At 50.0% G+C, this 15,191-nt stretch overlaps 1 long non-coding RNA gene across 1 annotated transcript; it reads left to right on the top strand.

The window, feature by feature from the left end:
• Positions 1-2,614: 2,614 nt before the first annotated feature.
• Positions 2,615-14,471, top strand: LOC111092222. Its single transcript, XR_005377416.1, has 4 exons — positions 2,615-2,741; positions 3,089-3,165; positions 7,172-7,500; positions 13,029-14,471. It is a non-coding gene; the product is annotated as an uncharacterized LOC111092222 (long non-coding RNA).
• Positions 14,472-15,191: the final 720 nt, after the last annotated feature.

Genomic DNA, 15,191 nt, shown 5'->3' with positions numbered 1-15,191 from the left:
GCCTCCCGTATGATTTATAGCAGTCATGCAATCGAATCTTTCAATGAGTCCCTGCCTCAGTCCCAGCGGGTGCTGCCGAGATGTGCCGCGTTATCATTTGTCCTTCCCGACTGTCGGTTTATTCTGCAGATGTCTCAGGTGAGCGATATTCAGGACTTCAGGAGTTGACCGAAAGCAGCAGAGCTTCATCACCAGGTGGCTTCTGGCTTGGGAGCTACTGTGTTTGGAAATTCAGAGTTTCTCCTCCATTGCCCACTGTAGGGGCAGCGTAAGTAATCCATATTTATGGATAAATGATATTTACTGTGAGCTCAGCCTCATGCTGTACCTGAGCCAACGCAGCAGCAACTAGCCACATGTGGCTCTTGAGCCCTTGAAATGTGGCCAGGCTGAATTTAGATGTGCTGTCGTGTAAAATATACACCAGACTTCAAAAACCTAGTACCAAATATATATATATATATAAAATTTTTATTGAAATGGTAATGTTTTAGCTAAATAAATAATGTTATTAAAATCAATATCACCTATTTCCTCTTATGTTTTGCATGTGGCTATCAGGAACGCTAAAGGTACGTATGGTTTGTATTATATGTGTATTGGAAAGTGACGTGCTAGAAGATTCTAGGATACATACATTCTCTTTTTGACGGCCACATCAACCCACTGTATAAACAAAGAATCTGAGGCTTGGTTAGGCTGAGGGATGGCCCTGCCACGAAGGGAGCTAAGTCCGCAGGTTGGTCTGGGTCAAAGATTGATCTTTTTTGCTGTGCACCCAGTTGTCAGTGTATAATATCAGTCATGATGCTTTAGACTGTAAGGAACAAAAGTCCCAAATTCAATCTGGCTTTAAAGAGAAAAAAAGAAAAAAGGCACTGGAGCACCTGGGTGGCTCAGTTGGTTGTGTCTAACTCTTGGGCCCAGCTCGGGTTGTGATCTTGGGGTCCTGGGATGCATCTCCACGATGCTCAACACTCAGCGTAGAATCTGCTTATCCCTCTCTCTCTGCTCCCCCTCCTCTTTCTTTTCTTTCTTTCTTTCTTTTTTTTTGTTTTAATCTCTATACGATATGTGAGGCTTGCACTCCTGACTCCGAGATCAAGAGTTGCATGCTCTACCTACTGAGCCAGCCAGGTGCCCTCTGCTCCCCCTCCTATAAATAAATAAAATCTTTTTTAAAACCAGCATTTATTGTCTTACACTAGCAACTCCAAGATTGGTTAAGAGACTTCACTATGTCACTCAGTCCTCTGGGCTTTTCTTTTTTTTTTTTTTTTTTTCCTCTGGGCTTTTCATGTTCTCCTCTGCCCTTCCCCACATGTTGGTTTTGTCCCAGGTTATCCAGCTGTGGTCACTCACAACTGCAGCTCAGCTCCAAGCAACACACAACAACAGAAAAGACAGCTTTTCTTCCTGTGTATCTTTCTATAGGGGAAGAAACTTTTCCCTGAAACTCCTTAAGACTTCATGACAAGGTGTGGCCCACCTGCTGGCAACGTCAGCGTCTCATGGGCTCATCAGATGTGCAGGATCTTGTGTCCCACCCCAGATGTGCTGAGTCAGACTCCACATCTCCAAAGGTGCAGCTTGGGCAGAGCTGCCCCAGGAGGCCTCCTCTGAAATCTTATTTATCACGGCTGCATCATGTGCAAATGCTTGTATCAGTCATTGAGAAGAGGGATGGAACTACCATGACTGATTTTGAACCATCATCATTCACACCCTGGGCTGGGCTGGAGAGGCATCACTGTCCCTGAGCACAAAAGGGTGGACCCAGCTCCCCAGAAAGGAAGAGTTGTGTGTGGGTGTGCGGGTATGGTGTGGGGTGACGAGAACGGGTACGCCAAGAATGGGTACGCAATCATGAGGTCATCGATTCCTTGAAGATCTGATGTGAAGGTAAAATGAGATGAAGAATAGACAGTGACTAATATGCTCACTCGTGACTTCATCCAACACTCGTGTTTCAGTACCGGATACCCTCGGCCCCCAAGGTTACATGGTGCACACGACACTATCCCTACCCTTGTGGGTGGGGCTTAGATTCTATTGGGGAAGGTAGGGAGAAAAAGGGAAATAATATAATAGCATAACTACAATTGTGAAAAGTGCATGGAGGGAACAAACAATGCTGAATACAGACCACAACATTCAGGCAAAGATGTGCATGCTCTGGGAGGGAGGCATTTAAACAGAGACCTAGAGAGTGACAAGAAGCTTACCACTCCTTGAGATAGGGGGAGGGGGTGGGGTGGCACGGTTCTCTACAGAGGGGGAAACATTGTGTGCAAAGGTCCTGGGGGAGGAAGGATCTTGGTAAGTTTAAGAAGTGAATGATCCTGGGCCTTATTTAGCACACGTGTCCAGCTAGGTTGTCAGGACATCTAACATCCTGACCTTTTCTGATTCCACTTTCAATCCACACAGCAGAGCAGGAAACTTGCACACTGTGTCTCATTTTATGAACCCTGAACAGCAGGTGTCATATGACCCACCCAAGAATTAATTCTTCATGTCTCTGCCCCTCCTCCCCCTGGAGGAAGCCTCTCTTCTCACCATGTGTATGCAGCTGTGTCACAATCACATTACATCATATGGTACCTGTTGGTCTCCCCACCAGTCTCCCACTGGGTTGGGACTCCCTTGATAATAAGAATGTTTGTTCTCATTTGCATCCCTAGAACAAATTGAATCATAAGAAACTACCATTTTTTTGTTGTTGTTGGCCAAACACGCAGGTAAATGTGAACAATTTCATATGGGCCCACCCCATAGTAAGAGTGATGGCCTCTGGGGAGGGCTCCTGGGTGACCAGAGAACAGAGATGGAGGGGACATTAGTGTAACTTTTCTGCACCTTTGGAATTTTGTGCCATATGCAGGATTTAGCTACATTTAATTTTTACAGCATTTAATGTTTTAAATAGACGATCAGTGTATATCATTGGAATAACTATTTCTAAAGATTGGAGATTCCCATTCTTATCAAGCAGGCAGCAGTGATGTTCTGCTGCAGTTCCACAAAGGCGATTTTCTCTTGCCTGTTTTTATTCACGCAGGAAAAATAATGTATTGTCTCAAATTAGTTTAATTCAGGGGGAAAAAATCAGGCTGAGCAGAGCTTTGTAACTGGAGGGGGAACCCTGGAGGCTGAAGAAGCACAGTAAGTAAGCCTCTTAAAATATACTCCAAATGGGGTGGGAATGTCAAGGTCCCTGTTAAAGTGCACCTGACCCCGGCAGGTGTTCCTCAGTAGGGCTGGGGCCCCAGACTCTCAGCAGGTGATCCTGGCGGGACTGTGAAGGGGGTAGACTTGGGGTGCTTCCTCTTTAGGACACCACGGCTCCTGGAGAGCTCAGGTCTCTGGATGAGGAGGTGACATACTGGGCGTCCACATCTCTCTGGGGCTTGGAGCTCGTGTCTACTTGGGAATGGCAGAGGATTCCTGAGTTTGTAGCAGTCAGGCAGCCCTAGCTTGTAACAGGGTTACTAAAACAGATCCCCCTTTTATTTATTAAATTTATTAAATGCCTAATTTTATTTACCCCCTTTTATTTATTAAGTTTATTAAATGCCTAATTTTTTAAAAAAATATTTTATTTATTTATTTGAGAGCAAAAGAGCATGAGCTGGGAGAGGAGCAAAGGGAGAAGGAGAAGCAGACTCCCCGCTGAGGAGGGAGCCTGACTTTGGGCTTGATCCCAGGACCCTGAGATCATGCCCTGAGCCAAAGACAGACGCTTCACCCACTGAGCCCCCCAGGTGCCCCTAAAATACCCAATTTTTTGAGAGCATGAACACTAAACTTTCATACGCCCATGTTGGAAAACTTGAATTGCTACTTCAAGTAGTTAGGTTTATTTAGTTTAAAACAAATGTTAATAGCAAAATATAATAAACAAAAGACCCAAGGACCCCTCTGAATGAAGCACAACGTAATCTCTTTGTCCTAACGTGTTCAACATCCTCTCTTCTGAACAATCCGGCCGACAGCTTCCATCCCCAGCAGCGAGTGGGACCCTCGGCGTGGGGGCACGTTGCCACAATCCTCTTTTCAGAGTAGATGTTAGCATTTTGTAGCAAATATGTTAATGCTGACATCTTTGATTCAGCAATTTTGCTTGAAAGAATCCGTCCCTTGCAATACTTGAATGTGTGGATACGGTGTAGGTATGAACAAGGAGGGTCGTCCTGGCGTTGATGAGGATGGGGTAAAAATCGGAAACAGCCCAGAATGTCTATTTATGACCAGGAAGCTTGCTCAGGAAGTTCAGACACCCCGGTACTCTGGAATCTGATACAGAAGAGGGAAGTAGGAATGTGGTGGGGCGTCAGGATGCCCCGAGGCATTGCTAAGGGAAAGAGCCGTCCTGCTCAGTGGCTCTCCGCAGGGTGATCTTGGCTCCCAGGGGACATGTGACAATGTCTGCAGACAGTTATCGCAACTGAGAGCTGGATGTTACTGGAGTCTCGGGGGTAGAGAGCAGGAATACTGCTAAGTACCCTACGATGCACAGGACAGCCCCCCAGCACTGAGAAATATTTGGCTCCAAATGTCAGTTAGCACTATCTACATCCACTGCACAATCCCTGATGCCTACTGAATACTCAGTAAATGTTTGTTGAACGAATGACTTATTACTAAAAACAGCATGTGCACACAGGACACTCCCCAAATGGTGAGCAGCGTGAAGAGAGGAACAAGGAATAGGTTTGGGACACTTTTATGTCTTCTTCATTTTTGTGCCATTAGCTTTTTTTAAAAGCCACTTTTATAATCAAAAAGAAAGGAAAGATGGGCAGCCCCGGTGGCTCAGTGGTTTAGCGCCACCCTCAGCCCAGGGTGTGATCCTGGAGGCCCGGGATCGAATCCCGCATCGGGCTCCCTGCGTGGAGCCTGCTTCTCTCTCTGCCTGTGTCTCTCATGAATAAATAAATAAAATTAAAAAAATAAAAGTAAATAAAAAATTTTTAAAAAAGAAGGAAAAAAAGGAGGGAAAGAAGGCACAGAGGCAGGGAGTGAGGGAAGAAGAGAGGAGTGACTCCGGTGAGTGATTTCTGTTCTGCCGCTATTCCCGGTCCTATGGTGGGCCAGGCCTAGGCAGGGGGCGGGCTTCACTGACCATCGGGAGGATTAAATTAGTTCCTCCGAGTAGCGCCCTGTGGACAGCGCAGGATGGAGAAAGTGCTCAGTAAATGCCCTCGTCTTCACCATTATGGAGAAGGGACCCCGAATGCCATTTTCATTTCTGTCTGGAATAGTCTCCAGGCCTTTGACTGGTCGCTCAGGTTCAGGGCGGGCCTTGAGTGTCCCCTCCGATGAGCCCAGGAGTGGAGTTTGTGCATGCATATCTCGTGGGCCAGGGGAGCTGTAGGGCCCCCCGGCCGAGGGACGGCCCGGCGTGTGCCCGTCCATCATCCCTCCTGGAGCGGGGCCAGGTGAGAGGAGCCGCAAGCTCCGGCTTTCTCTGGCTCGGCTTTGCCCATCTGCCCCGGGGCTGCGCAGGGTTAATAGAGCATAACTGCATCTGTGAGCGAGCAGAGGACCGCAGTTCCCCCAGCACACCCCAGGCCCAGACACCAGGAGACCCGAACCCACATTTTCCCTGCTCGGAGCACAGATGCTGACCTAGGTCCAGGAACCCCAGTGGCTGGAAAGGCGTTTTTTAACGGAGCAGCGTTGTCCTGGGAGACCAAAAACTTTCTAATCAATGCAAAAGGCAGACAGAGAACAAGGCTCCACAAGAAGCCCATTACCCACTCACCCCCTACATGTAAGCCCTATTTAGCAGCAAATCCTTAAGCCAGCGCTTGTAAAAAGCAGCTTGTTTGGGACTGACCTTCCCATTCATGTAACGTGATATTGCACGCTTGGCCGACCCCGGCAAGCAGCTAAACATATGTCGTCAGCTGGGCGCTGCTGCCCGTCTATTAAGATGGTTCTGGAAGCATATGTGGGAATGGGCCTGCCCTGGAGACCCGGGGGGAAAGGCAGGACACAGGCAATTAGAGGGAGCCCGCCCTGACCCCAGTGCCGGGCTGCAGGAGGAAGTTCAGGGCCGCATCTCATGGGCATGGCAACAATTAAGGTCAACAAATAATCGTGGAAAAGGAAACTTCAGAAAATAAGACCCTGGTTAAATGACCCAGTAAACACCCGGCCCTGCCCCCCACCCCCACCCCGCCCCCCCCCAGCCCACCCCCCGCCCCAGCCTGCCCTGAGCTGGCGCTGCATCTGGGCTTCACGTGGACCTGCGTCTCCCCCTCTTTTTTTGGATAATGACTTCCCTTTGCAATTTCCTGGAGGAAGTTGTTGAAATGATCTTCCAGTGATAAAATAAGCAGGGTGATTCTTAATTTTCAGTCTGAGTCTTTTCTCCCTCTCCCGGTCCAGTCTCCTAATTAACTTGGGTCGGCGGCCCCATGCCGAAAGCTCTGGAGTAAGTGCCAAGGGGAGAGGGAGAGCCCAGCTGAGAAGGATTTGTCTTGTCCAGAATGGGATGGGCCCGCCCTGGGCTGTGTGACGATGGGACAGGAGCCATCGGCTGGGATGAGCGTGGTCATTGCTGGGGTCAAGGGCGAGAGACTTCCCACTTCCTCTCTTTGTGCTATTCCAAAGGACAAGAAACGCTACCGCTTACAAAGCACTTTCTAGAAATTCTTGACCTGCACTGTCCAACACGGTAAGCACCAGCCACACGTGACTATTGAGCTCTTGACATGGAGCTTGTGCGACAGGGGAGCTGTATCTTTTCTTACTTTATTTAATTTCAATTAATTTCCATCTAAAAACTGACGATGTATTGGAAGACTCTAAGTATGCTTGGAACTCCTGAGGTGTGTGAATCTGCTTTCTCCACCGTAGATTTGTAAAAATCTATATAGAGATTAAGTATTTTTATCGAAAATGTAGTGCCTGATCTGAGATGTGCGCCGAGTGCAAAAATACACATGGGATTTTAAGGACGCAGTAAGAGAAAAAAGTAAAACATCCAGCTATATAATTTTATATTATTTATGTAACAGTGTGAATATAGTTAAAGTTACTGAACTAGACACCTAAGTAACTATATAAATAGTTAAGATCGTAAATTTAATGTTATAAGGTTTTTTAACCACAATAAAAGAACAAGTTAATGTCACCGGGTTCTGTTGTTACTTTTTACCAGAAAATGCAGCTTTACATCTGTGCCTCCAAAGATGTTTCTGCTGGATGGCGCTGCATATGCACGATCGCCTTTAACCTGTGGACGGTCTCAGCAAGCAGGTCTGTGGGCAACATCCTCTCCTCTCGGAAGACGCCCCCACACTCCACTTAGGTGGGAGGGAGAGGTAAAGCGGCTCCTATCTACACGCTTTCAACACAAAGATCCGAAGAAGTATTCTGAACCAGAACCTGGAGGTCTGCGATGATAACAGCGTCTCCTGTGCCAAACCCTCCTGCTTCCGTATCTGGGGAGGGACATTTGGAGGCAAGACAGCTTGGCTTTGCGCTCAGGTGCGGTGCCTGCCTGACAGCCGCACACCTGGTGCACAGAACCAGGCTCTGCTTTAGCAGCCCCAAGTCTGGGGCGTCCCCAGCCCCAAATCTCTCCTCCCTCCCCTTCCGCACTGAGGCTGTAAAATAGGGAGCTCCAGCTTGAAATGAGAAAATTCTTTCCCCCCTAGGTGTCTTCTGCAAAACCATCTATGGATATCTGAAAGGGGGGCTATTTCCCCCTCCTCCAGAACTTCCCAGGCCTCCAGAAGGCAGTTTTATTTTTATTTTATTTTCATTTTTATTTTTATCTTTTATTGGAGTTCAGTTTGCCAACATATAGCATAACACCCAGTGCTCATTCCATCAGGTGCCCCCCTCAGTGCCCATCACCTAGTCACCCCCACCTCCTGCCTACCTCCCTTTCCACCACCCAGAGTTTCCCAGAGTTAGGAGTCTGTCATGTTCTGTCTCCCTTTCTGATATTTCCCACTCATTTTCTCTCCTTTCCCCTTCATTCCCTTTCACTATTTTTTATATTCCCCAAATGAATGAGACCATATAAGGTTTGTCCTTTTCCGATTGACTTACTTTTAATCCTGGATTTAAACCTTTCCCTCACGTCCCTGCCACTTGTACCTCTGTGACTGTCCTCAAGCCTCTTGATCTCTCCAAGGCTCCATTCTTATTTTTTGTTTTTAAAGATTTTATTTATTTATTCATGACAGAGAGAGAGAGAGAGAGAGAGAGAGAGAGAGAGAATGAGGCAGAGGGAGAAGCAGGCTCTGGATCCTGGGTCTCCAGGATCACGCCCTGGGCCGAAGGCAGGTGCTAAACCACTGGGCCACCCAGGCTACCCTCCATTCTTAGTCTGTAACATGGGGACAGTGAGAAGAGCTACTTGCATGGGGTGTGAACAAAAAGACAAATCATTTGAGCAACACCTGCCGCACATCGCCCGGCACCGCAACCCGGGCCGCAGCAGCAGCGTGGGGCTGAAGGCTGCTTCCCCGGCTGCCTGGGGTGGAGGCAGAGCCGGCCAGGTCCCGAGGCCGCCGCAGACAAGACCTGTTTGTCAAGCTGCAGGGCAGTGTGCAAATGCCCGTGGCTTGAAAACTGCCCACGCTTGGCCCTCTCAGTTCACTCCAGTTGTCCCAGATCAGCTGTGGGCTGGGAGGAAAGGTGGGGGAGCCGGTGACAGGGACAGCCTCCGCCAGCCGTCTTGACCTGCTCTCCCGACCACGCAGAGGTGGCACCCCGGTAGCCGGACTGGCCCCCCCGCTGCCACAATGACATGTCGAGGGCTGGGCTGCTGGGCTTCTGTGTGGCCCAGGGTGAAACCTGGCCCGCCGTGACAGTAACACTCTGTGACAGCTGTCACAACGCTTCCTGGGTCATTGCGCTGTGAAGACTCTGAGCGCGGAGCGTCCACTGGGGATGGGGACAGAAGATGCCGAGGGCACATGGGCATGCTTGATTTCCATATCCATTCGTTTCACTCCTCAAAGGCCCCCACGCACCCTATACTTTGCACCAGGTGGCAGCCGGGGGCTTCGGGGGCTGGCATGGTGAACTAGCTGGGTGGGCTCCCTGCCCTCAAGGCGTGTTCATTCCTCCTGTGAGACACAGTGAACTCACAGACTCAACCAAGATCATTTCGGATCGTGACAAGTGTCCTGGAGGAAACGAGCAGGACAGAGCTGGCGCAGGCCGTGATGCAGGCTAATTTGAACCAGGATGTCCTCCAAGGGCTTTTCAGCGGGCCCTGAAGTGGGAGATCAGAAAAGCAGCCAAGTGAAAAGCCAGCCCTGAAGCCAGGCTGGGAGAAGGAACAGAGTACCAAGAGTCTCCCAGGGAGAGAGCCAACCTGGCTACAAGACCGAGGCGACGGAGGGTCTGGGTTGGGGTTTCTCAGCCCCAGAAAACATTCTAAGAAGCCCTAAGGATTCGGGTGCTCCCACTCTACGTGATCCCCATCCTTATCCGATCAACTATGACACGAATACAAGGAAGTCCAACAAAGTTCTGAAACTGCCCAGGACGGCCATGGCGATACCTTTTGTTTTTGAAATATCACTTATATTTTATTTGCTGCAGGGTTTTTGTTCAGTCTTGGGATGTCTCTACTTTCATGTCGCCCTCAACACGTGTGCCAGGACAGGCGAGGAGCACTACCTACATGGGCACGTGGGTGCTGGCTTCACCCCTAAGACGCACTCCAGCCCAACCACAGTTGGGACAGGCGATGACCCCAAGGGGCTGCGATGTCACCCTTGAGCATGAGACGGGGAGGTGCCAATTCCCATCCCAGACAAGGTGAATAGGGCCTTCCTCCTGGCTAGTCACACGGTCCCCACTGGTGGGAGAGGGGTGGAGCGGTGGCCATGACTGACAATTACTCTGTAGGGCAGTGGCCCCTGTGCCAACTTATTCACAACACCTGTCATCACGCGCTGTCAGCAAAGCACTCCGTTATGATCTAATTTATGCCTCGTGTGTCCTAAGCCAGCACAGACTGTTTGCAAGCCATCACGCGGACTCTGTTGTTGATGAGATGCCTCCCTCCTGACAGATGTTGGGGTCGACCGTTGGGAAGGCCCCTTCAAGCCTCTAGCCCTTCAGCCAGAGAAGGAGGTTGCCAGTGGGTAACTTCTGGAAAGCTGACGGTAGAGCCTCGAAGGGAGAGAGGAAGAGCCTCGAAGGGAAGCTCTCAGGTGTGGGCCGCTCCACCATGCCACGGGTCGCTGTGCGACATCGGAAGCCAACGACAGACGCCCTAACAACCCAGAGAGCTCCCAGAACTGCCTTAATTTCTCAGCCATCTGAATATGAATTTCTGCATTGTGCTTAGGGCCAGATTCTCACCACGTCTCAACCTTGCGTGGTGGCTGTAAATAATCCCGCGCTTCCATGCGAGGAGATGTCAGTGCATAATTGATCTTTCGAAGAATGCCAGCCCATGGAACTGTGTGATTTACCTTTGACAGCCTGTGCTCGAATTTGAAATGTAAACTAAGAGACGATACGTCCTCCTGTATACGCACCAGCTCCCACGGATGTTAATGGAGGGAGCGTGTTGGGATAGCGTGCTTGCACAATTCTAAACGAAGCGCAGACTTTTTACGTTCGAATTCATTCTCTTTTCCAAGGAACCAGTTTCCCGCTTTACAAAAGGGTGGGAGTTTTTGTTGTTGTCGTCGTTCTTTGTTTCTGGTTCAATGTTGGAGCCAAACGGGCACCAACTAGCTGTCACGTCACGTTCCAAGAGCTGCAAGTAGGTGTGCTCGGCACCTGGAAAAGAATCAACTCGCCCAGTGCCCCAGACGACCATATCCTATGACTCTGGCTGCCCTGACAAATTACTAGAAGTGGAGTGGCTTTAAAACAACACAGATTTATTAAATTACAGTCCTAGAAGCCAGAAGTCCAAAGCATGTCTCACTGGGCTCTCTATCATCCAGGCGTCGACAGGGCTGTGTTCCGTCCGCAGACTCCGGAGAAGAATCCAGCTCCTAGAGGCTTTCCGCGTTCCTTGGAGGGCGGTGCCTTCCTCCAACGTCAAAGCCAACACCACCACCCCCTTTCTGATCATTACTTCATAATCCAATCATGTGACTCGGCTGCCTCTCTCCTCCCCTTCCGGGACACCTGTGTGCACACCAGGCCCACCCAAGGCAATCCAGGAGCATCTCTCTATTTTCAAGTCAGCTGATTAACAACCTGGTTCCCATCGGCAACTTTGACCTCCCTTGGCTGAGTAAAGCGACACACTCCCAGGCTGTGGGGAGTAGGACACAGGCATCTCTGGAGGGAGGGACACAGCCCCATATTTAAAATAAGCTGGACCTAACACATCCCCCAAAGAGATGCTAACAAAGGACCGCACATCATCACCAAAAGGTTTTTCCATGTTTCACTCTTTTCTCTGGTTATGGAGACACGTCGGTCACGTGGTCAGAAAAATAACAGCAATGACTCTCAAATACGGAGCGTGTCCCACAGGCGGGGTGCCGGCCCCAGGGTGTCATCCCCTGCCCTGCTGCACTTGGACGCAGGAGTGCCGTGACCCCACTTGGCAGTCGAGGAGCCTGAGAGCCTCGCCGTGCTGCGTCTCGGACCTGCCCCACAGACGGAGGAGATGACATCCACAGGGGTGAAACCCTGGCTTGGAAAGCAGACCCAGGGGATCCCTGGGTGGCTCAGCGGTTTAGCGCCACCTTCCGCTCAGGGCGTGATCTTGGAGTCCCGGGATCGAGTCCCGCGTCGGGCTCGCTGCGTGGAGCCTGCTTCTCCCTCTGCCTGGGTCTCTGCCTCTCTCTCTCTGTGTGTCTCATGAATAAATAAATAAGATCTTAAAAAAAAAAAAAAAAAGAAAGCAGACCCAGCCTGGCTGGCTTGTCACAGGTCCTCCCCGAACAGGCTTGCCTTTGCTTCCCCATTCTCAGCAGAAAGCTGTATGCAGAGCTCCTGTTTCCAATTATCGGTGGACAGTCCCACCACCAAGGCTCTTCTGTATCAGGTTCAGACAGGCTGTAATTTTTGAACAAGACCATTTGCCACGAGTGTCATCAAGAGAAATCAACATAGGGCTGCATTAAGCAGACAAGTCGATTCTTTTATTTCAAAGAATGGTCTTCAAAACGACGCAGAATACCTTTCAGTGTCCAGAGAGTATTTTCTATCCCAGGCCAGCCAGCTCTTGCTTTCCTTCTCCTTCTCCTCTCTCTTCTTTCTTCTGTCTTTCTCCTTTTTGGTCAATCTGCAGTCACTCTTTAGAAATAAAACCTGTCCTTTGTTGGAGCGCAGGCCGGTTGTAGGGAAAGATGCCGATCTTCTCTGGGCACCAATGTGGCCCTGAACCCCCCTCCAGAAGCACCTGGGGGGCTCAGGGGTATAGCATCTGCCTTTGGCTCAGGGTGTGCTCCCAGGGTCCTGGGATCGAGTCCTGCATCAGGGTCCCCACAGGGAGCCTGCTTCTCCCTCTGCCTATGTCTCTGCCTCTTCCTCTGTGTCTCTTCATGAATAAATAATTAAAACAAAAAACTTAAAAAACAAAACAAAACAAGCCAGAAGCCGACTCTGGGCAGAAGGGGAGATCTGTGAAGGTGCGATTACCTGGCTGGAAGGCCATGTTCACGAGGTCATTGCTCCCTTCTTCACATGTGAGGATGAAACACCACCTGTCTTGTCACTTGCCACATTTACAAAGGAAATGATCAACTACGGTGTGGACATCTTTTAAAGAGAACGTGAGGCTGTAGATGAAGAAGCTGCAGTGTGAGATATTTCAGAGCCCGGATGTAGAGTCTTTGAGACCTGGTTTACCGGCGGGCTCCACAAACCGCTCCGCTGGAGGCCTCACGCTTCTCTCCTGTAAAATGGGGACAATCATGGTCCCTGGCTCTGGGGTCTCCAGGAAAATTAAATCAGATGATGAAGAGCTTTGTCCATGGCCAGCACTCAGCCGTGGTTTATATTAATATTCTCACTAGGATTCTCTAGGTTTAAACATAAGCCCCTTTTAATTATCCTTTTTTCTTTCTCAACAGCCCAATTGACTTAGATGCCAAGCACACATCTGTTAGATTTTTGCCGTTTATGCAGACAATTTCAGAAACCGCACTCTGTGATTTAGGAAGTGATGACAATTCATCCAGGAGCTGCAGAATCCAGGAGACTGGTGGACTCCGGTGGAGGGGCTGGGGCCCGGGGCACAGATCTGGTCCGTTCAGTTTCGTTCACTGCATTTCTTCTAAGTGTGCAAGCGGGGAATCACTGTCCGTCTCTGCCTGGGCAGTCCATTCCGATGCAGATTAATCTAGAAGGCAGCTTCTCGCAAGTAAGATCACCCACTGTTTGACCTGGGTGGTGGACCAGGGTGGGTGGACCAGCCCCACCCCCAAGAAGCCTTCCTGCCCAAGTGCTCCAGGCTGCCCAGCACAGTGGCTCCGGCTTCCCTGGACCCAAGGCTGGAACAGGCGATCCAGGGGAGATGGGGCCTCCTCCCCCATGGGGAAAGAAGAATCTGGACTGGGCAGCACAAGAAGTGGAATGCTAAGGCAGATTACTAACTCCATGGCCTCAGAACCAGAGGTGTGCACGCTTCGACCCTGATTAGTTAATTGTCTCTTGGCTGGAAAAAGTGCTTTCTCTCTACTGAGAGCTCACAAATTGCAAACCTGGAACCTCCAGGTGGGCCTTCCCGCTCCCTCTGCAATCCCACCAAAGAGATTCTGATTGGCCCAGCTTGGGTCAGGTGCCTGCCTCTGGACCAATCAATCAAATGTGTCCAGTCAGGTACTTGCCTCAGAAATAGGGCTGCATTGGACCTGGCTGGGCCTCCAGCCCCGAGGGCATGCCCCGGACAGGCCACACCTGTGACACTAGGGTCTGCTGTGTGGTGCCCTAAGCCTACACTGGAACCTTCCAGATCTCAGATATCCTGTCCTGTTAGTCCCAGGCCCTTGCAAAGACTCTGAAATTCTATTTTCTTCACACCTGGAGAATAGGCTGGTAATACCACTGCTTGCCATTTTAAGCACCTGCCTTTTGCAGCCCTGGGAAGCAGATGCCCTCATTATAGATGCATATTCTGAAAAGTAAGACTGTGATGTGGTGAGGTGGAGAGACTCGCCCAGCGTCACAAGTCATTTCAGAAACGCCCCCAGGGTCCGAGCACTGGAAGGAGATGCTCCGGTGCTAACTCCTACCGGGGGGCAGGGCCAGGTCTGCTGCGTCCCCCTTCCTGCCCCCTGTGTGTGGCATAGCGCTTGCCACGTAGGAGGTGCTCAACAGATCTCTGATGAGTGAATTAATGTGTCAATATTTTCTAGGTAATCTGTGGGGGGCAGGGATGAGCCACAATTTTAAGAATTGCTATTTTTGAGTATCCCCTTTGCCTTTTTTTCCCATGCTTCCCCCAAGCCTCCTCAGCTCTATCAGTGGCAACCCAGCCCATCCAGTGTTTCTTGCAAAAAAAAAAAAAAAAAAAAGGATTATCACTGAATCCTCATTGTCCCTCAGCTGTCACATCCAATCTACCCGCAACCCCTCCAAATGGTCTACTCAAAAAGACATTTCCACTGCTCCTCTGCCTAGTTCCAGCCGCATCGCCTCTTGCCTGCAGTAACACTCACCTCCAAACTGGTCTTTCTGCTTCCATGCTCGTCCCCTCGATTAGGTGCAATCAGGTGTGACCGCAAATAATAGAAATCTCCGAATAATAGAAGCCTGTACGGCCTACAAGGCCATTTTTGCCTTTCCAGAGGAAAGCAATCTGGGACAAATAGGGTGGCTTCGTGGTGGTCACCAGGAGCCCAGGTCTCTTCTAATTGGCCAGCCGTCCTCTGCTCGTGAGTTAACACTTCTTGGCCCCAAAGTGTTGCCTGAACTCCAGTCATTGCCAACAGGAAGAGAGAAGGAGAGGTAAAGGGCATGATCGCCCTGTTTAAGGACAGTTCTCGGAGGCCATGCCATGCTCCCACCTACATCCCATTGGCCAGAACTCAGAATTGGGGCTTGGGAAATGTGGTCTGGATTGCTGGTGGCCGTGTGTGCCAGGTCGAACCTCAGTGCTTGCTTCCTAACAAGAAGGGATAATACCTATTGGAGAAATCTCTCTGCCACACAGTCCCACAGGCCAAGCTCCATGAGCCGCTCAACTGATGAGTAAGATCACATCACACCTGCACATACACACACACACACACACA

Source organism: Canis lupus, chromosome 24 (assembly GCF_011100685.1).
Source record: "Canis lupus familiaris isolate Mischka breed German Shepherd chromosome 24, alternate assembly UU_Cfam_GSD_1.0, whole genome shotgun sequence".
NCBI classification, from domain to species: Eukaryota; Metazoa; Chordata; class Mammalia; order Carnivora; family Canidae; genus Canis; species Canis lupus.
This window is presented reverse-complemented; position numbering and strand designations above follow the sequence as displayed.